General features: G+C 43.5%; 1 protein-coding gene across 2 annotated transcripts in view; it reads right to left on the minus strand.

Moving 5' to 3' along the window:
- ST5 (suppression of tumorigenicity 5) overlaps positions 1-20,932 on the minus strand; it is a 117,095-nt gene that overhangs the window by 74,635 nt on the left and 21,528 nt on the right. The window contains exon 1 of one of the 2 annotated variants that reach the window (XM_023514661.1): positions 5,113-5,385. The exons of the other annotated variant lie outside the window; for it this stretch is intronic. The gene's annotated coding sequence lies outside the window, so the exon portion shown is untranslated. Of the gene's footprint in view, positions 1-5,112; positions 5,386-20,932 lie in introns of those variants that run through there. 2 annotated transcript variants of the gene reach the window in all.

Raw genomic sequence — 20,932 nt, forward strand, 5'->3', positions numbered from 1 at the left:
AGCAATTCTCTTGCCTCAGCCTCCCAAGTAGCTGGGACTACAGGTACCCGCCACAATGCCCAGCTTTTTGTTGTTGTTGTTGCAGTTGTCATTGTTTAGCTGGCCCAGGCTGGTTCGAACCCACCAGCCTCAGTGTATGTGGCTGGCACCATAACCACTGTGTTATAGGCGGCAAGCCTCAAATGTGATATTTTCTAATGTGGTTTGTAAACTGGCTCTGGAAGCAACTACCAAGAGGCCTCAAAACCTTTGGGTTATCAGTCAATTTAGCTGCGTAACTGTGGACCTGACCTATAGGATAAAGTTGCAAAGTTCCCAGTGTCCCTGTGGTAAGCCTAAGGAATGAGCCTCCTGCCTTCTCCTGGACCAGTTAGCATGCTTCCCAAGTGGCTCCCAGCACTCTAAAGCCACCCAAGTCACAGATGACTCATGTCATTGCTGTTTGTAATGAGGTCTGACGTGTATTTAAGCTCTTGTATATTTTCATATTTGTAGCCTACAATTAGGCATTTTTGAGGGATGTAGTTGACTAGTGGTTCCATTCAATGACCTGTAATTATTCACACGGGCATCATGGCCAATCCCAGCAGCTCTCAGGCCTAGAGGCAACATGAGCTCAGATCTCATGGAAGAGTCTGCAGGTCCAGAGGGTACTACTGGCAATGTACCTCAGAAGGGCCACACTGCCCTTCCTTGACTGCTCATGAAGGGCAGCCCTTTCCTCCCCCTGCCAAATCCAAGTGCTGGCACATTTGTGCATCCAGTGATAGCAGTGGACAGACACAGTCTTCATTACCAAGGCAACAGCAATATAAACCAATTTCTAAAATTCCCTATAAGTTTCTCACCTGAAAGAAAAAGGATCACAGACCCTACCCCACAGAATTCTGCAGTCAGCTACTATGTGGCTGGGTTGTGAGAACAGACACAGCCCCCTCTCTGAGCCAGCCTTTCTGCCACCAGCTGCAGTGGCCTCACTGCTCCTAATGCTCCCCTGTACAAATGCCCACCACACGGCTTCCCCACTACTTCCCTGGTTAGGATGGAAGGGCTGGCTCAGCATAAAAGATTTGCTCCTTGCCACATTTCACATACATATTTGGCTCCAATAAAAACAGTCTCTTGATTTTCTTTAATGGCAGCTCAATTCCCGATTCAAAATATAATTAATGATATTGACACCAGCCAGCCCCATGCAGCTATGAAATACACCTGTGGCCCACTCTTAGCGCAGCATACACAATAAGTAAAAGCCTAAGGACTTTAGAGCAGTGGTTCTCAACCTGTGGGTCGCGGCCCACAGGAACTGTATAAAAGGCTCATAGCATTAGGAAGGTTGTGAACCACTGCTTTAGAGAGCTTTATATTTTGCAAAAACACTTCATATATTATCTCAGTCAGTCTACCAATAAGCCCAGGAGATTAAATGCAATAGGTATTACTTCCGTTTCACAAAGAAGGAGACTAGGACTCAGGGTGGCCCCAAATTCATCAACTATTGAGTGCAGAACCAAGTTTAGTGCTGCTTTGTAGCTGTGTGAACTTAGTTTCTTCATATGTCAGCAATTTATAGTAGCTACCTCTTACAGTTATTATAAGAATAAATGAATTAATCTGTGTAAAGCGCTTAGAATGGTGTCTGGTTCAGAGCTGCCATTATTATTATCAGCATCATTATTAAGAGTATTATCACCACAATCCAGGATCCCCAATTCTAAATCTAGAGCTCTTTCCCTTCATCTTGCTGCACTTTTGCAAAGATTGCTCACGAGGTAGTTTCATCTAACCTTAAGTGAGTGTAGACCCAACCCCTATAATTTGTCTACCGGAACCCAGAACTCACCAGGCTCTCTACATTGTGGCTCCTCAAACTTCTCCCTGCTGTGTGTGGAGAAACACGCATCACCACCTGTACTGCCAGTCTGACTCTGGTCTCCTGGCACCTATGCCATGTAAGCCACCATTCCGTGGCTTGCCTTGCCTGCAGTACATGACTCCCACTTACCTCCAATTCTTGAAATCATTTAGTTTCTTTCTTTAACAATAATTTCAGGAGCACCTACACTTTACCTACCCCTATATTAAGTACGGTGGAAAATTTCTTTCCCTTAAAATGAGAAGAACAGAACAGTGGGATGAGTAAAAGGCAGTGCTAGCACAAAGGTATCAGAAAATAATTCTGAAGGCAGCACAAAAGATTTCAGAAAAGGCAATGCTGAAGTGAGTGGAGTTCTGTCAGCAAATAATTGGAGAACAGGACATTCCAAACTCAGGAAATAGTAAATACACAGGCATATAAGACAGAATCATAGAGTATGGAGTATGATAATGTCATACTGCCAGCATGCAGAGGGTATGTGTGTGTGTGGGGGGGGATTATTGCAATTTAATAATGAGTATATTTATAGATATTTCATTTTCTTCTGGTTCTTGGCATAGAGCTTCAAAAACTCTTGGCATCTCCTGAGTGATGAAGTGAGAGGAGCTATTTTGTTATTTCTAACAAGTCCCTCAACCATACCTGAGTTTATGCTAATTAGGTAACTATTAGTGAGCCCCTAGAAGGTTTTAGGGAAAAGATTGCTGGCCAAAAAGACCAAGACAGGACTAGCAGACTGGAGCTTTCAGCCTTAATCCCTTAACCTCCTCAGGGAGAAGGAAGGGGCTGGAGATTGAGCCAATGACGAGTGGCCAATGATCTAACTAATCATGCCTTGTCATAGTCCATTTTGTGTTACTGTAACAGAAAGCCACAGACTGGCTAATTTATAAAGATCAGAGATTTACTTCTTATAGTTCTGAAGGCTGAGAAGGCTAAGACAGAGGGGCCACATCTGGTGAGAAACTTCTTATGGCATCATCCCATAAAGTCCCATTAAGTCAGAGTGGAAGGGCCAGAGAACACACAAGAGACAGAGCCAGAAAGGGCTCAGCTTATTTATATCAAGAACCTATTCCCAAGATAAGGTTATTAATCCATTCAAGAGTATGGATCCCTCACAGCCAAAGCACCTCTTAGTCCCACCTCTTAATACCTTTACAATGGCAATTAAATTTCAACACGAGCTTTGCAGAGGACATCCAAACCATAGCACGCCTATATAATGCAACCTCAATCTTCAGAGCTGAGAGAGCTTGCAGGTCAGTGAACACATCCAGGTGCTGAGCAGGGTGGCACACCCTGAGAGAGCATGGAAGCTCTGCATGTGGACACAGGTGCCCCCAATACCTTGTCCCATGCCTTTTTTCCATTTATCTGTTCCTGAGTTGTATCTTTGCTATTAAACTAATAGTAAGACTAATGTTAATAGTAAGTAAGCTATTTATCTGAATTTTGTGAGCCGTTCTAGCGAATTACCAATCCTAAGGGATTTCATAGCTAGTCGGTCAGAAGTATGGGTGGCCTGGACTTGCGATTGGTGTCTAAAATGGGGGCAGTCTTGCGGGTATATCCTTTAACTGTGGGGACTGTGCTAACTCTAGCTAATTAGTGTGGAAATGGAATTTACAGTAAAGACACTCAGTTGGTCTCCAGAGAGCTGGAGAAATGACCGTGGTCAGGGGAAAACCCAGAAATTTGGTGTTAAGAGTGTTATGAGTAGAAATACATCAAAGATAATAGATAACAATAGAGTAAATAAAAAAGAAAGAAAGAAAAAGAGAGATATTGGACATAGGAGGATGGACAAAATAGAAAGACAAGGATGGGCTTCAAATGCTATGACAAGGAGATACCTGGGCCTCGTAAGCTTTCCAGCAACCTTAGACACTGAAGCCTCAAGGGCATCCCCCTCCACTGGCTCCTGTTGAGCCAATACTAGCTGGGGGTGGCAGGCAGCTGGGACAACAAACATTAAGATGCCTTTCCATGGCCTGAGTGGCAATCCTGACTCCCTGGGTATGCTCAGAGCATACCAATTTTAAATGCAAAATCCTTTAACAACTGTTTTCTCTCTCCTTCTGTCTTTCTGCTCCTTCTAAAAAAGAGCTGTTTATCCCTAGTCTCATTTCTGCCCCGCTCTGAGCCCTGACTTTAGTGCCAATGCTTTTACACAAATCCAGCTTCACATCTTGAGTGAAATATAATTTCATAGGAATGTAATTCTGGAATGATCTCATTGAAAAAGCATATCCAGCAAAGGCCATGAGCAAACGTCAGGCCAGCCCATTCACACCCAGAGCCAAGAAGATTGCAGACCCCTTTCCCTTAAATGGACAATGTGCCTGGACCCAAAGCAAAGCACACTAGCTGCTCACGGGTATCACCCTGCCCACAGCCAGCCTGCCTGCCTGCAGACCAAGACCTAGGACCAGAGCAGCGACCACCTTGAACCACTGTGGCACCACACAAGGATAGACATGAGAGAGCATCTAAGCAAAAAGGCCTCACCCCGTAAATGCTGCCTCTGTCCCTCAGGAGGGGTCTGGCTCCAGGCCATCAAACATCAGCTGAAAGTATTAACACTCCCCTGTCATAGCCCCCTCAGACAGAAGAGTGTCTGGAAGGCACTAAAGGTTCACCCATAGCTACCTGACTTCTCTAACTCTCTGAAACTCAAGACCATCTGACTCTATTGAGCAAGTTAGAAAGCAGGGTATTCAACTTTGAAACCAGAAGTCATAGCCAGGTTTAACCCAGTCCAGCAGATCTGAGAAAGAGTATAACTGGGGAAGAAATAATTTACTCTGTTGGACTCTCAAAAACTCCTCGCTAAAAAATCACCAAGTTGGAATCTTTGGAAAAAATTTCTTCATTCCAAATCTGTTTCCCACCCCCAATGTATCCTCATAAAATAAACCAGAAAAGGGGGGGGGGGGGCTAATGGCTTGCAGGATCTATGAGAACTCTCTGCTCTATCTTTGTAACTTTTCTGTAAATCTAAAACTATTTTAAAACAAAAAGTTTATTAAAAATAGCAGTTTGTCATGGTTTCCTCTATAAGAAATAATGGGAAAAGTAGTATTGGGGTATAAACCTCTGCCTCTACTAGCTAGGAAGCTTTGGGGAAGTTACACAAGTTTGTTTCCTCACTTGTAAAGCAGAAGTGACAGTCCCAGCCACCAAGTGCTGTTGTGCAGATTAAGGTAAGACAATGCATGGAAAGGACTTACCTGTCACTGCCAATGTGCTTTCTTTCTGGCAGTTTCTCAGTTTAATCAGCCTTCACGTGGGGTCTTAGATAATTACAGCTGGAGGCCCTGCCTGTCTTTATGTCTTGCAGCTTTTTCTACATACAGCATGACAAGTTGAGCCCAAAGCACAGGAATCATCCAAAGGGCTGAAGACCGCCTATAGCAAGTCCCAACTAGTGAAAGCACACCTTTGTTGACAGAAACATGTTCTCCTTCCTGTTTCCCCTTCCTCCATTAGGATCCAATGTCACTGCCATTAGCTGAATTACTTTCTTGAGGTTTGCAGGGGTTAATCAGAAGGCAGGCCAGAGGTTGACAGAGTTGGGCTTCTGGAAGGATTAGCTGTCCACAGAGAGGGTGTGAGCAAAGGAAGTATACTCTCTGAATTGCCACAAAAGATTCTTACCCTTGGTAGCACCACTGCCTTCTACCCCTCCATGAGCCCTGCTTCCCCTCCTGGCCCTACATGAGCTGCAAATATACCAAATCTCTGGGGCAAGTAAGTTCCCCAAAACCAAGAGACAAATCCTAAGGCTGGGCATGAAGTTGCCCCCAACCTCTAGAGCCAGACTCATAAGCCTCAGCTGTCCTGCCTCTTAGCACAACAGTAATACTATCCACTCTTCCAACAGGGAGACAGGTGAGTGGACAGGCCAGGAACCCCATCCTGGTCCTATAAGTAGATGAGTTAGAGACCTAGGTAGGAAAAAAATCAGGTGAAGAAAGGTATGACTCCGATGTCATGTTACTTCCTCGAAGATCACTCACAGGATATCCAATACTTAAAAAACTCTCCCCAAACAAAGGAGAAGTCCAATCTCACCCTGAAAATTTAGTGTCCAAATAAGGGAGCAGTCAGTGCTAGAACAGTCAGCCTGTTCCAACTTTGAAAAGCCTTGTGAGAGAAACAGTTCCCAGGCTTAGGATTCCACTGACAGGTTGTAACCCCTGGAAGCACTAATGGGCACATTCTAGTGGCTAGTTGCTCTGACCTTCCAGATGGCTGGATTGGGGACACACCCCAGCTGAGGCCCAAGGACATTAGTTCCTGGCAGAGATTGTACAAAAGCTCAACAGCCCCAACCAAGCCAGATAACAGCTCCAGCAGCTTCAAGGACAAGTTTTAGAAAGCAGAGCCCAGGAGGATGTCCTTGGAGCCATTACATATTTAACCAAGTAAGAGCCAAAAATAACCAAATAAGAAGCTAATGAACTATGTCCTTGTCTACAATTCTTCCTTAGCTCATCACCTCATACCTAGTTTACAGCAACGGTCTCTGGTGATATAGAGGGCACTTTATAGAGTACAGCCCAGAAGAAGCACCAAATAAATGTTAAACATTTATTAATACTACTATATTGCTAATTCCTCTTTATTCTTCTATCCCCAGTCCTCCCTGCTCATAAATGGCTGGCTAACGATCCTGGAACATTAATATTATCATATCACTCTTTTGGGCTCCTTAACCTGCCAAGCACACCAGACCCAAATTCCTCCAGTTCCTCCAATCTCACTTCCCTCCTCAACCAATTCCCATCCTACCCCCCAAAACACACACTTGTGCACACGAAGATACACAGACTTGCGTGGACAGACAGGTACACACACACAAATGTACTTCTCTCTCTAGGAAGGACACCTCAGCTCTGAACATCTCCATTTATGTGCCTCCATGTTTTTGTGCTCTAACCACTGCCAGCCTGGAGTACTTTCCCTCCTCTCTGCTTATCCAATTCCTAGTCGTGCTCCAAGGCCCAGTCCAAGTTCCACTTAAGCTCAGGCTGGGAAACCATTCAATCCACAAACAATGACCAAGCACTTGCTCTGTGCCAGGCACTAGGCCAGTCACTGAGGACACAGTAAGGAAAACAACACAGTCCTCCACGCTCCAGACTTGTGGGAGGGGCTCACCTGAACCCTGCAGATAGGGAAGTCAACCACCAGGCCTAACAGGCAGCTTGCTGTAATACCCGTGGGGACTAAGATAGGAGCAGAATATGATATCCAGCTGGATGAGGTCGTCTTGCCGCTTCTTCAGTCTTCCCAAGAAGTCACCTAGGTCTGGTGGTTTAAAATAAATTCTATTACAAGAACCATCATTCTCAGCTCGGTGCCTGTGGCTCAAGTGGATAAGGCTCCAGCCACATACACCTGAGCTGGTGGGTTCGAATCCAGCCTAGGCCAGCCAAACAACAACGCTGCAACCAAAAAAATAGCCAGGTGTTGTGGCGGGCACCTGTGGTCCCAGCTACTTGGGAGGCAGAGGCAGGAGACTTGCTTGAGCCCAGGAGTTGGAAGTTGCTGTGAGCTGTGATGCCACAGCACTCTACCCAGGGGGACAGCTTGAGGGCTCTGTCTCAAAAAAAAGAAAAAAAAGAACCATCATTCTCTCTGACAATCATGGGTAGCATTGCCCCAGTCCTGCTCTGAAGTTTTATCAGCTAGGCTGGGTCCAACACCATTCAGTAATAGCCCTAGTTGGCTCGGCACCTATAACTCAAGTGGCTAGGGTGTCAGCCACATACACCGGAGTGGCGGGTTTGAATCTAGCCCATCTAGACCACTGTTGGTCTGCCAAACAACAATGACAACTACAATCAAAAAAAAAAAAAAATAGCCAGGCATTGTGGCAGGCACCTGTCGGCCCAGCTACTTGGGAGGCTGAGGCAAGAGAATCGCTTAAACCCAAGAGTTTGAGGTTGCTGTGAGCTGTGACACCACGGTACTCTACCTAGGGTGACAGCTAGAGACTCTGTCTCAAAAAAAAAAAAAAAAATAGCCCTAGTCAATGACCTTTCCTTAGGGTCAGGTACAGAGTCTCATACCCATGCCCTAAGCCAAGGGACAGAGAGAGAATGACCAACAACAGCAATGGTCTCTGTTGATATAGAGAGCACTCTATAAAGTACAGCCCAGAGAAGGCACCAAATAAATGTTAAACATTTATTAATACTACTGTATTGCTAATTCCTCTTTATTCTGCCATCCCCTAAGGGGTTCCCAGCCTTTGAGCCATTTGACTACAGAGATGATGGGGGTCACATGGGAAGAAACTCCCTTGGGCCTCTCCAGGGTAATATGTAATTCTCAGACCCTAATAGTAACACTATCCTTCTCTCTCCTATTCAGGAAAGATTAGGAGAATATGAGTCAGATTGCTGCTGTTATAGTTATAATCTTCTAAATTATAAAAATGCATAACTCATTCACATGTACCTTGGTCCTTTAACTCCTGTAGTAACAAATGTCACATGATACATGCCTTACAGCTAGTGCCCAGCCACTAATAAGTTACAGCCCTGGGACTGAAGCAGGTGTTGTAGCCTTTGAGAGTGCCACTCCACCCCATCCCAGGCTCCCTACTTTGGAGAGCCAAGAGGACTGCCTGGATATAAATGAGACCCTGAGACAGATTTGTAATCCTAAACACAAAGGGCGATTCTAATTCATTTTTCCCTGCCAAGGGGAGACAAATACTGGTACATTTACTTGGGGGAGGGAGGGTCATGTATTTCCATGTCCCACTCTCAGACTGGAGGAAAGCCCAACTGCCTCTGAAAGTCTAAAACCATTACTGACTTGATACCGATATGGACCAAGGGGACTTCCTGGTGGACACTCCTTAAACCTGTCACAGATGGCCTAAGGAAGCAGTATGATGGCAAAGAAAGCCCAGCCAAGAGCTTCTTCAAATACCTCCACCTCAGATAATCATCCCAAGTGTCAGAGAATCTGTGAACCAAGTGTTAAAAGCTGTGCATGTTGGAAGTGCCCTAAATTCACATCAGTACAGTTACTCTTTTCCCCAGAATCACAGGACCAGGAGTAATCTTAGATACCTGTTTGATGCAGGGAGGAAATGAGAATGCCTCACCTATCCCTACTTATTTCCAGCAATGGAAAAGACTCATAGTCTTCCTCATCACCCATCCTCATCATCATCTACCTGAACTACAAGTCTCTGAATAAGCTTATCTCACAAGAGATTCAAGTGTTACTTTTTTAGTACTAACTAAGACCACCCTTTCCAGAGAGGCTGAATCAGTCTCAGTCCATATTAAGGAAGTTCACATCCTTCAGGAGCTTACCCCAAACACCAGTCACATATTTAGCTATGTAGACTTAGGTGGTTTTTAAAGATCAGGTCAGCTGGAACGATCATAGCTGCTGCTGATCAACGTGCACCTCCTGTAAGCACTAATGGATCTATGGGTCAAGCCATAAAGGGCAGGACAGAAGGAAAGAAAGCTGCCGTTGGCCCTGCCATCGTTCCTCTGAGCACCAGCAATTGACACAGAGGAGTGTCTGCCTGAACAAAACCTGAATCCAACTCTAACAAGCACTTAAGTCTTTGAAATCTGTGGCACCCACTTAGGGTCATCTCCTACGTGACTGCCTCCAGAGGGTCTTCCCACACAGCTACTCCTCACACTGTGCCCACCACCAAGGCTGGCTGGAGAGAGGACCTGAGGCATACTCAGTATCTTCAGAGACTTAGCCACACGTTTTCAGTTTGTCCACCTCAGCCCCTCCCCCTCAACTGGAATTTTCAGTCTCCACAGATGTATCTATGTGCCTGTGTGTCTGTGTTTTATTTACACTACCCATGTCTGTTGTTAGCAACAGAAACAAAGTACTTTAAGGCAGAAAAGGCAAGCCTGCCAACTGGCTTGCTGCTCCTATCTTGCTTCCAGCTCAGGGAAGAGGCTGGTAAAGATCCTTGTACGTCTAATCCACCGTGTGTGCCTACACCTCTTCTGTAGTGGGGGGGGGGGGCGCGTGGGGCAGGTAGTGGACATGGGGCCAGGTCACCCCGTGCTGGTCACTGATGCATGGGGCATTAGCCATCACCTCTAACTTGTCTTCCCTGGATGTCACTCTGAACACCTCATTCCCTCACCTGCCTAGATTGCTGATTACTATTAGAAGGCAGAACTTTAAAAGCCAGAATTTTTTTTTTTTTTTTGACGGAGCCTCAAGCTATCCCCCTGGGTAGAGTGCCCTGGCATCACACTCACAGCAATCTCCAACTCCTGGGCTCAAGCGAGTCTCCTGCCTCCGCCTCCCAAGTAGCTGGGACCACAGGCGCCCGCCACAACGCCTGGCCATTTTTTGGTTGCAGCCATCATTGTTGTTTGGCGGGCCCGGGCTGGGGATTCGAACCCGCCACCTTAGGTGTATATGGCTGGCGCCTTAGCCGCTTGAGCCATAGGCGCCGAGCCTAAAAGCCAGAATTTAAGAAACCCACTCTCCTCCCTTGGATATCAGGAGACTGTAAAGCTGAACACATTGCCTCCTCAGACCCAGACTCTGGAGAACCAGTCAAGGCTAAGTTTTACCTTCATGTTCTTTGCCATCTTCAGTTCCTCTGCCACTGATAATCTTTCAAGTTTCAATACTGGGCTCTTCAATAAAAATCAACAGTAATTGCTGTATACTACTTTTTTTTAGCGAAGAGGAAAAAATAAACATGAGGTGATTCTTGCACTCAGGGAGCTCACAGACTAACACAGGGAACTGCGACACAACACAAACCAATCCAAGTGGAGGAGACAGACTAAAAGCATGTTAAAGGACAGCCGGTAGAGGTGCAAGGCCTCGAGCAGCTCAGGACAAGGTGTCTGTGGGAGAGGAAATCTTGAGCCAATGCCATAAAGGTGAACAGTAGGGGGGCACTCATAGCTCAGTGGGTAGGGCACCAGCCACATACACCAAAGCTGGCAGGTTCGAACCCGGCTCAGGCCCAGCTAAAACAACAATGACAACCGCAACAACAACAACAAAAAAATAGCCAAGTGTTGTGGTAGGTGCCTATAGTCCCAGCTACTTGGGAGGCCAAGGCAAGAGAATCGCTTAAGTCCAGGAGTGTGAGGTTGCTGTGAGCTATTACTCCTCTGGGCACTCTACCCACGGTGAGAGCTTGAAACTCTGTCTCAAAAAAAAAAAAAAAAAAAAAAGATGAACAGTAGTTGGACAGAATGTGACAGAAGGTTGTTTGAAATAAAGAGTGAGACTATGACTCAAGGTCCCCAGGTTGGGAGAGTAGCTAATACCATACCCATAGTGTTTTCCCCATATTCAAAGTTGAGGCTCAGCCTGGGGAAATAACGAGGAAATAAGGTGGGTCGACTTGATAAAAATAAACCCCTCACCTTAGGGTCACACGCCCTCCAGTCCTTCTGCACCTACCTCTGCCAAGAGCATGCTTAAGTGTTTCCTTTTTTTATTTGAAATCCTCTCTCCTACAGTGCACAGAATGTACTCCCTACACCCAAACATCCTGATGAAACTCTCGGTGCTCAAGGCTCTTGCTCCCACAGCAGGACAAGCTTCAGGCTCCCCCAGTTGCAATGTGGGTCAGGAGACTGAACTATTCCTCTGCTGGCCCAGGTCAAGCTATGAATCTGATTCTTTATCACTATAGCAGATACAGGGAGGGTATTATGAAATTTTACATCCAGTTCCTAGTGAGCCAAGTCTTTCCTCCTTCCTTTTGAACTTAACAATCATATGTGCTTTCAACTAATACTGCCAAACACCAACTAGGTGTAAGCCAATATGCTTAGTGCTGGGCAAGGCACCAAAATTCATCAGATGTGGGTACATCCTTGAGCTTACACACAAATCTAATAAGTACCAGGAAGACTAAGTGCCATTAGAAAGATGGAATTAAGTGTCATTAATAAAGAAGTACCTTTAGAGAGATGAAATGCTAGGTAGAGGGGATTATGTCCAACTGAAATAATTAAGAAGGCTTCATAGAGAGGATGACCCTTGCACTGGGCCAGGAAGATGAAATGGCAAATAAAGGAGCATTCCTGGGCAGATGGAACCACATGAGCAAAGGCTTAGAAAGCAGAAGGCATATGACGAACAAGAAATATACTCTGATGGGACTTTAACTAAATGGAGACTAGAAGAAAAAGAGTTGAAAAGACAGAGAAATGTCAACTATAAAGCCTTTGAGAGACAAATTAAGGATCTTAGCTTTTCTCTGGAGAATCATAGAAATGTTCCGAGAAAGGAATGATAAGTCATGATGATGAAAGCTATAGTCAGAACTCTAGGTAGGTGGTAGCTGAGTGCAGTGGCTCACACCTGTAATCCTAGCACTTTGGGAGGCCAAGGTAGGAGGATCACTTAAGGTCAGGAGTTTGAGACCAGCCTGAGCAAAAGTGAGACCCTGTCTCTACTAAAAATAGGAAACTTAGCTAGACGTGGTAGTGCATACCTATAGTCCCACCTACTCAGGAGGCTGAGGCAGGAGGATCACTTGAGCCCAGAGTTGAAGGTTGTTGTGACCTATGATAACACCATTGTACTCTAACCCAAATGACAGAGCAAGACTCTGTCTCAAAGAAAAAAAAAAGAGGAAGGAAGGGAGGGAAAAGAAAAGAAAAGAGAAAGACTGTCTAGGGGCTATGGCAGAAAACTTCAAATGCCTTAGTCCACCAGGACTGATGATCACAGGAAGGAAGAAGAGAGATGGGAATTTTCCTCTGAGGTTCAGGCTGAACAGAGAAATGAGTAGGCAGTCCCAAGGGTGGCCAAAAGTCTATACAAGCAGAGAAGGGCTAGAAAAGCAGTTGCTGGGTGGGGGCAATGAAGGAGTGGGAAGTGCAAACAGGCAGGAGATGAGGAAGGGAAGGGAATTTCAGAGTTTAGAATCTTGGATATGGAAATGGTCCCAGTGATCAGGCTAAAGGTATGGCCATGCTATGATCACCATAAGAAGAAGGAAGATGAGTAAGTCCTTGGAGTTGACAGGATTGAGGGACTGAGAAGTCAGGGCACTGAAGGAATCCTCAGGTCCAAATAATGCCAGAAAGGGGACATATGAAGAAGGTTGTAAACAATTAGCCTGGGCTCGGCGCCTATAGCTCAACCGGCTAAGGCGCCAGCCACGTACACCTAAGGTGGCGGGTTCGAATCCCCAGCCTGGACCCGCCAAACAACAATGACGGCTGCAACCAAAAAATAGCCAGGCGTTGTGGCGGGCACCTGTGGTCCCAGCTACTTGGGAGGCGGAGGCAGGAGACTCGCTTGAGCCCAGGAGTTGGAGGTTGCTGTGAGCTGTAATGCCACGGCACTCTGCCCAGGGGGACAGCTTGAGGCTCTGTCTCAAAAAAAAAAAAAAAAAAAAAACAATTAGCCTGAAGTCAAATGGCAGATAACAGCACCAAGAGAGGGGAGAGGAGATATAAGTGGAGGGAGGAGCTAACTTCAACGGGAAAAGTTGCCATGCAGGGTTTGGAAGCTATGGCAGTAGTGTTGGGGAGAGTCAGGGGAAGACGTGAAGTAGCTTCATCACAGAGGGTGATGGCTTCCAGTGATGAGGCCAAACTTTAGCTATAATAAAGAAATAGGAATGCTCAAGAAAAAGGTACAAAACAAGGGGCAATATCACTTTTTGTCCATTACATGGGTAAAGAAAGCTATTCCTAGAATCAGGCAGGGTGTGACAAACCAAGCCTTCTCATATACAATTGCATGTATTGTAAACCAGAACAATTTTTCTGGAGGACAATTTAGAGAGAGAAAGGAAAAAAAAACTAACAAATAAATTAAAAAATATATATATATGGATGGATGTAGGGGTGCTTATTATACATATATTTATGCGGCTCCTCTAAAGCTCTGGAAAATACATCCCCACAATGATATACTATATAAAGTTAAAAGACAAGGTACAGACAGGAAGAAGGTAACTAAAAACCACATAACTGAAAAATGATTAAACATCATAATATATTAGCTCCTAAAAATCACTGTGAAAAAAAGACAATCCAGCTAACAACAGGTAAAAGAAATGAACATTTAAAAAATAAAATATTGTTCAACCTCTCTAATAAACTGAGAAAAGCCAAATGAAAGCAATGAAATATTATTTCATACTCATCAGATTGGAAAATACTTAAAAAGTATGGTATCTCCAAGTATTAGCAAAAACAAAGGTAAGACCGGGCGTGGTGGCTCATGCCTGTAATCCTAACACTCTGGGAGGCCGAGGTGGGTGGATAGTTTGAGTTCATGAGTTCAAGACCAGCCTAAGCAAAAGTAAGATCCTGTCTCTACTAAAATAGAATAAAAATGAAGCAAGAGGATCACTTGAGCCCAAGAGTTGGAGGTTACTACTGTGAGCTATGATGCCAAGCACTCTACCCAGGGCAACAGCTTGAGTCTCAAAAAAAAAAAAATATATATATATATATACACACACACACATGCACACATATATATATGGAAATGAAAATTCATATATATTGCTGGTAAACAAATATAACCAATACAGAAAGCAATTTGGAATTACCTACTAAAGCTGAATATCACACACCCCATTACAACAATTCCATTTGTAGGTAGTACACACACAAAACTCTCAGGAATGAGAATAAACAAGGAGGTTCATTACAGTAATGTCTGCAATACACAAAAATTAGAAGACTTTAACCATCTCTCATTATCAGACAATAGTGCATTATACCTCAATTAAATTGCATGATTTTTATACATGGATACTTTTCAAAAATAATGTTACATGAAAAAAGATTAGTTTGCAGAAGGCTGAATGCAGGACTGGGACATGTTTATAAAATTTTAAAATATAATATAGTATACATTATTTATGAACATAAGTATGTAAAAAGACAAGATACGCACAGTAATGAGGCTTATGTCAACTTCAGGAGAAGAAAAGGACTGGGGGGAGCTCTAGTCACATCTGTCAAAATTTTGTTAAATGTTAAATAATAAGTCTGAAGCAAATATGGTCAAAGGGCAAAATGTTAATATTTATTACGTTTGGGCTCGGTGCCTGTGGCTCTAGCGGCTAAGGCGCCAGCCACATACACCTAAGGTGGCGGGTTCGAATCCCCAGCCCGGGCCCACCAAACAACAATGATGGCTGCAACCAAAAAATAGCCAGGCGTTGTGGCGGGCGCCTGTGGTCCCAGCTACTTGGGAGGCAGAGGCAGGAGACTCGCTTGAGCCCAGGAGTTGGAAGTTGCTCTGAGCTGTAACGCCATGGCACTCTACCCAGGGGGACAGCTTGAGGCTCCGTCTCAAAAAAAAAAAAAATATATATATATGTATTTATTACGTTTGGGGGAAGGGTACCTAGGTTTTTATTACATTAATCTTTTCTTTTTTTCCATATATTTTTCTAAGTTTCAAAAGTTATCATTAAATAATTTTAACATACCATCTTTGAACCAGCAATTCCATTTTTAGAAACTTCTAGAAATAATTATCCTGACGTTATATATAAATGGTAGACATTTACCGCCACATAGCTTTCTTTTTTTTTTTTCTTTTTGAGACAGAGTCTCAAGCTGTTGCCCTGGGTAGAATGCTGTGGTGTCACAGCTCACAGCAACCTCAAATTCTTGGACTCAAGCAATCCTCTTGCCTCAGCCTCCCAACTAGCTGGGACTACAGGTGCCTGCCACAACACCTGACTATTTCTTTTTGTTGCAGTTGTCATTGTTGTTTTACCTGGCCCAGCCTGGGTTTGAACCCACCAGCCTCGGTGCACGTGGCTGGCACCCTACCCACTGAGCTATGGGTGCCGCCATATCGCATAGCTTTAATAACAAAATAACAGAAATGATCCAAAAGTCCATCCTCAGATTAAATTATGATTCATCCATCCGATGGAATTCTACAAAGCTTTAAACATTACAAAAGAGCTCTCTATGTATCTGTCCAGTCAAGTAACATTACCAGTGAAAAAAGCCAGTTATAAAACATAAGTGCAAAATGATATCATGTTTGGAGCGTGTGTGTATATACACACACACACACATACATACATACATATATATATATACACACACACAAAAATATATATTAAAAAGATCCAGTGGACAATATGTTAAAAAAAAAAAAAATTAAGAACAACCAGCAGGGGTAGGCAATCTTTTGGCTTCTCTGCATGACCCTAGAAGAAGAGTTGTCTTGGGCCACACACTAAATACACAAACATTAATGAGACCTGATGAGGGAAAAAAAGGTCCATGCATAATCTTTGTGATATTGGACACCACAGATAAGCAAAAACCTCCTCACATAATCTGTGCCACAGGCAGATTGAACACCCCTGCAAGGGATTATGGGACTTTTTTTTTTTTTTTGAGACAGAGTCTATCTTGTCACCCTTGGTAGAGTGCTGTGGCATCACAGCTCACAGCAACCTCAATCTCTTGGGGTTAAGTGATACTCTTGCCTCAGCTTCCCAAGTAGCTAGGACTACAGACATTACCACAAGGTCCGGCTATTTTTTTGTTGTAGTTGTCACTGCTGTTTAGCAGGCCCGGGCTGGGTTCAAACCTGCCAGTCCTGGTGTATGTGGCTGGCATGGTAACCACTGAGCTATGAGCACCAAGTCAATTATGTGATTTTTTTTACTGTCTTCCTAGTATTTTTCTGTTAATTTTCCAAATATTCTTCAATGAATATATGTATTTCCTTTGCTATTAGTAAAAATAATAAAGTTATTTAATTTTGTACAAAAAGACAAAAAAGGAAAAGAAAATAAGGGATCGGTGGCTCCGCTAATAGCAGACAGGTTTTAAGCTGGAATGATAGGAAAAGTTAGCAGAAAAAGAGCTGCTGTTGACAGAAGTATAACAAAAGAGCTGGAAGACCAAAGCTAGCCCAGGTTTTACCTAGCTTCAGAATTTTCAGTAATGAGAATGAAGGCGGCGAGAGGGAGGAAGTCAGCTGAGAGAGTTATTCAGAACTGAAGGGCAGAGAGTACGCATGGACTGCTCAGTTCCAAATTCCACATAAAATTTTAATAATAATTCATTTTTCACCTCGCAGATACTGTACCTGCTGCATGACCAGCTCCTTTTGGAATAGTTGGAGTAATAGAAGAAAAACTCTGAGATGCCATGTGTATCCACTAAAATTAATCCACCCTTTTACTTTTACATCCAAGGAGCCAGCTGCCTGAGTTTCTACAGTCAGCTTCATCCAGGCCCCAAAGCCTGCATTTGCGCTATGTCAATGAAAAATCCTCACCAGCTTTTCTTCACATTAAAAACTGATTGTGTGGATACAAAAATATAGTTAGACAGTTAGACAGAATGCACAGCAAAACAAAGTGATTATAATCAACAATAAGTTAGGGCGTACTTTAAAATAACTAAAAGAATGGAATTGGAATGTTCCTTACACAAAGAAATAATAAATGCTTGAGGTAATGGATACCCCAATTACTGTAATTTGATTCATACACATTGTATGCCTGTATCAAAACACCACACATACCCTATAAATAATACAACTATTATGTATCCATAATAATTAAAAATAAAATATTTTTATTTTCTTTTTTTTTTTTTGTTTTTGAGGCAGTCTCACTATGTCACCCTCGGTAGAGTGCCTTGGCGTCACAGCTCACAGCAACCTCTAACTCTTGGGCTTAAGCAATTCTCTCGCCTCAGCCTCCCAAGTAGCTGGGACTACAGGCACCTGCCACAACACCTGGCTATTTTTTTTTGTTATTGTTGTAGTTGTCATTGTATAGCAGGCCCGGGCTGGGTTCCAACCCCCCTGCCTTGGTGTACATGGCTGGCACCCTAACCACTAAGCTACAGACACAGAGCCAAAAATAAAATATTTTTAAAAACCTGATTGTCGGCTCAGCGCCTGTGGCTCAAGCAGCTAAGGCGCCAGCCACATACACCTGAGCTAGCGGGTTCGAATCCAGCCTGGGCCGGTCAAACAACAGTGATGGCTATAACCAAAAAATAGCCAGGCGTTGTGGCAGGCATGTATAGTCCCAGCTATTTGGGAGGCAGAGGCAGGAGAATCGCTTGAGCAACCTACAGGAGTTGGAGGTTGCTGTAAACTGTGATGCCATGGCACTCTACCCAGGGTGACAGCTTGAGGCTCTGTCTCAACAAAAAAAAAAAAAAAAACCTGATTGTGATCATAGCAGTTTTTCCTGTTTTCTGGATCATTGCTACAAGGAAAAGGCACAAGAGTATAAAAGGACATACATGCAAATTCTATGGCTCAGACTCATTCAACATGCCTCAGACCAAGGAGCACTTCATGCACCTGGAAGGTAGTCATCTGCCTGCCCTGATGTTTCATCTTCTGAAATAATCACCTCTTTCCAAGTAGGACTTCTCCCTGCTCACTACAATCCTATGATTTATTTGTGATGTGGGCCTCATTCAGCAAAAGCCCAGAGCTGGAGTTATCTGGAAGTGATGACAGTCATTTCCAGATCAGAAACAGTTATACAGATAAAGTAAAAGACAATCCCTGTCTAATACTTATGACCTATGTGATGGGAAAAGACAGGAAAAATGTAAGGTGCTTGCTTGTTCTCCTGATCTCACAGTACTAAGCCAGCTTCCCATTTATAAATGAAGAAAAGGCAAATACCTGGTACTTTAAGAGGAAGTTAAATGTTAGGTTAGCCTCCTTTCCTCTCAGGGCTTTTACAAGGATTAAACAAAAATAATATATATATATATATATATATATTTTTTTTTTTTTTTTTTTGAGACAGAGCCTGAAGCTATCCCCTGGGTAGAGTGCCCTAGCATCACAGCTCACAGCAACCTCCAACTCCTGGGCTCAAGCGAGTCTCCTGCCTCTGTCTCCCAAGTAGCTGGGACCACAGGCACCCGCCCACAACCCCCAGCTATTTTTTGGTTACAGCCATCATTGTTATTTTTGGTGGGCCCGGGCTGGATTTGAACACGCCACCTTAGGTGTATGTGGCTGGTGCCTTAGCCACTTGAGCCACAGGGGCCGAACCAAAAAATAGTATTTTAATGTAAGCAAGAACACAATTACACGACAGCTCTAACTTGCTAGTAGGAATCCAGTCCTTTCATCTGTTTTCCAAAGTCTATGGATCTGCTTTTAGTTGGAAATAAAGAATACAGAGCATAGACTATAGAATTCGGAGCCCTGAGTTACAGTCCAACTCTTAACAAAATTCCAAATAAAAAAAATGGTTATTTAAGTAAGACCACCTAAGGGACAGGATATGTGGGCGGCACCTGTGACTCAGTGAGTAGGGCACCAGCCCCACACACCAAGGGGTGATGGGTTCGAACCCGGCCCTGGCCAAACTGCAACAAAAAAATAGCCAGGCATTGTGGAGGGCGCCTGTAGTCCCAGCTACTCGGGAGGCTGAGGCAAGAGAATTGCCTAAGCCCAAGAGCTGGAGGTTGCTATGAGCTATGACACCAGTGCACTCTACCAAGGGCGACAAAGTGAGACTCTATCTCTAAAAAAAAAAAGGACATGATATGTATTCATGCTCCTGGGTTTTTCAAGCTCTATTTTTCTATCAGTTGGATCATCAGAAAACTACATAGATGCCATTAGCTAGCTCCTCACAGAATGGTTTTCACTGAGTTGCAATTTCATGTAATACATTTGTATTTTATTAGTTTCCTATAATAGACCTATAGGAAACCAAGATTATATAAGCATTTGTTGTCAAAATGATAAGAAAACTATTGTAGTTGTAAAAAACCGGGTGGGGGGGAACCAACATTTATTGGTTAAAAAATAAAAGAATTACATCATTCACTATCACCTTAGATATCACATAAATTTCATTAAAATATAAAACTTAAGAAAAAAATTTTGTCTGCTTTGAGAAACTTGTATGTAGACTACCAAGGAACTCCAAGTTGAAGGCCATTCACAGCAACCACATTAATTAACGAGATTAGAACATCTGCACGCTCTCCTTTGATTCTGATTATCTGTCTCTTCATTATTAACATGATGAAGGCCTCCCTTTACGAGACATCTACTGTGTGCCAAGCATGGTCCACATGTGTTAATTATGTTAATTCATTAAATATTCTAAAACAATCTTTTGAGGTAAATGTTAACAATTCTATTTTACCAAATAAGAAAACCAAAGCTCAAGTTGTACAGCTAGTAAAAGGAAGAGCCTGAATTCAAACCAAGTCTGACTTCAAAATTCTCATTCCTTCCACTATCCCATGGAAAATACCGTGGGATATTATTATTTTTGTTGGTGGTGGTGGTGGCCAGCCACGTCAATTTCTCTTCTGAAAAGACTATAAATCCAAAGAAAGAATATATATGGAAATGTTTTACATGCTCTAAGGTAGTATTCAGATGTAAATATCTATCATTCTCCTCCAGGAAAAGTTGCATAGAGTAGAGTTGTTATTTCAGTCCACACCACATCCCCCAGAAAAGTCAGCAGGAAATGAACTCCAAACACAGCCTTACAGAAATACTTTTCTCTCAACATTAAAACTCATAAAACCAAAAAAAAATAAATAAAAATAAAACTCATAAAACCATGTAAGCATATAGGTCATTACTCCCTTGAACATAGGTGCTTGGCAAAAGCACCTATGGGTATAGACTCTTGTTTATTTCACAATCAGTGAGATGCTGGTACTTAGCCAGATGGGCTTTCTTTTCTCCTTATTCTTTTTTTTTTGAGACAGAGTCTTAGTATGTTGCCCTCGGTAGAGTGCCATGGCGTTATAGCTCACAGCAACCTCAAACTCTTGGGCTTAAGCAATTCTCTTGCCTCAGCCTCCCAAGTAGCTGGGACTATAGGCACCCACCACAACGTCCAGCTATTTTTTGGTTATAGTTGGCCCGGTATGTGGCTGGTGCCCTAGCCACTGAGCTACAGGCGCTGAGCCTTTTCTCCTTACTTTCTTTTTTTTTTTTTTGAGACAGGAGCCTCAAGCTGTCCCCCTCAGTAGAGTGCGGTCGCATCACAGCTCACAGCAACCTCCAAGTCCTGGGCTCAAGCCAGTCTCCTGC

This window comes from Otolemur garnettii, unplaced genomic scaffold (assembly GCF_000181295.1).
Source record: "Otolemur garnettii isolate 467f Iridium unplaced genomic scaffold, OtoGar3 scaffold00001, whole genome shotgun sequence".
In the NCBI taxonomy this organism is placed as follows: domain Eukaryota; kingdom Metazoa; phylum Chordata; class Mammalia; order Primates; family Galagidae; genus Otolemur; species Otolemur garnettii.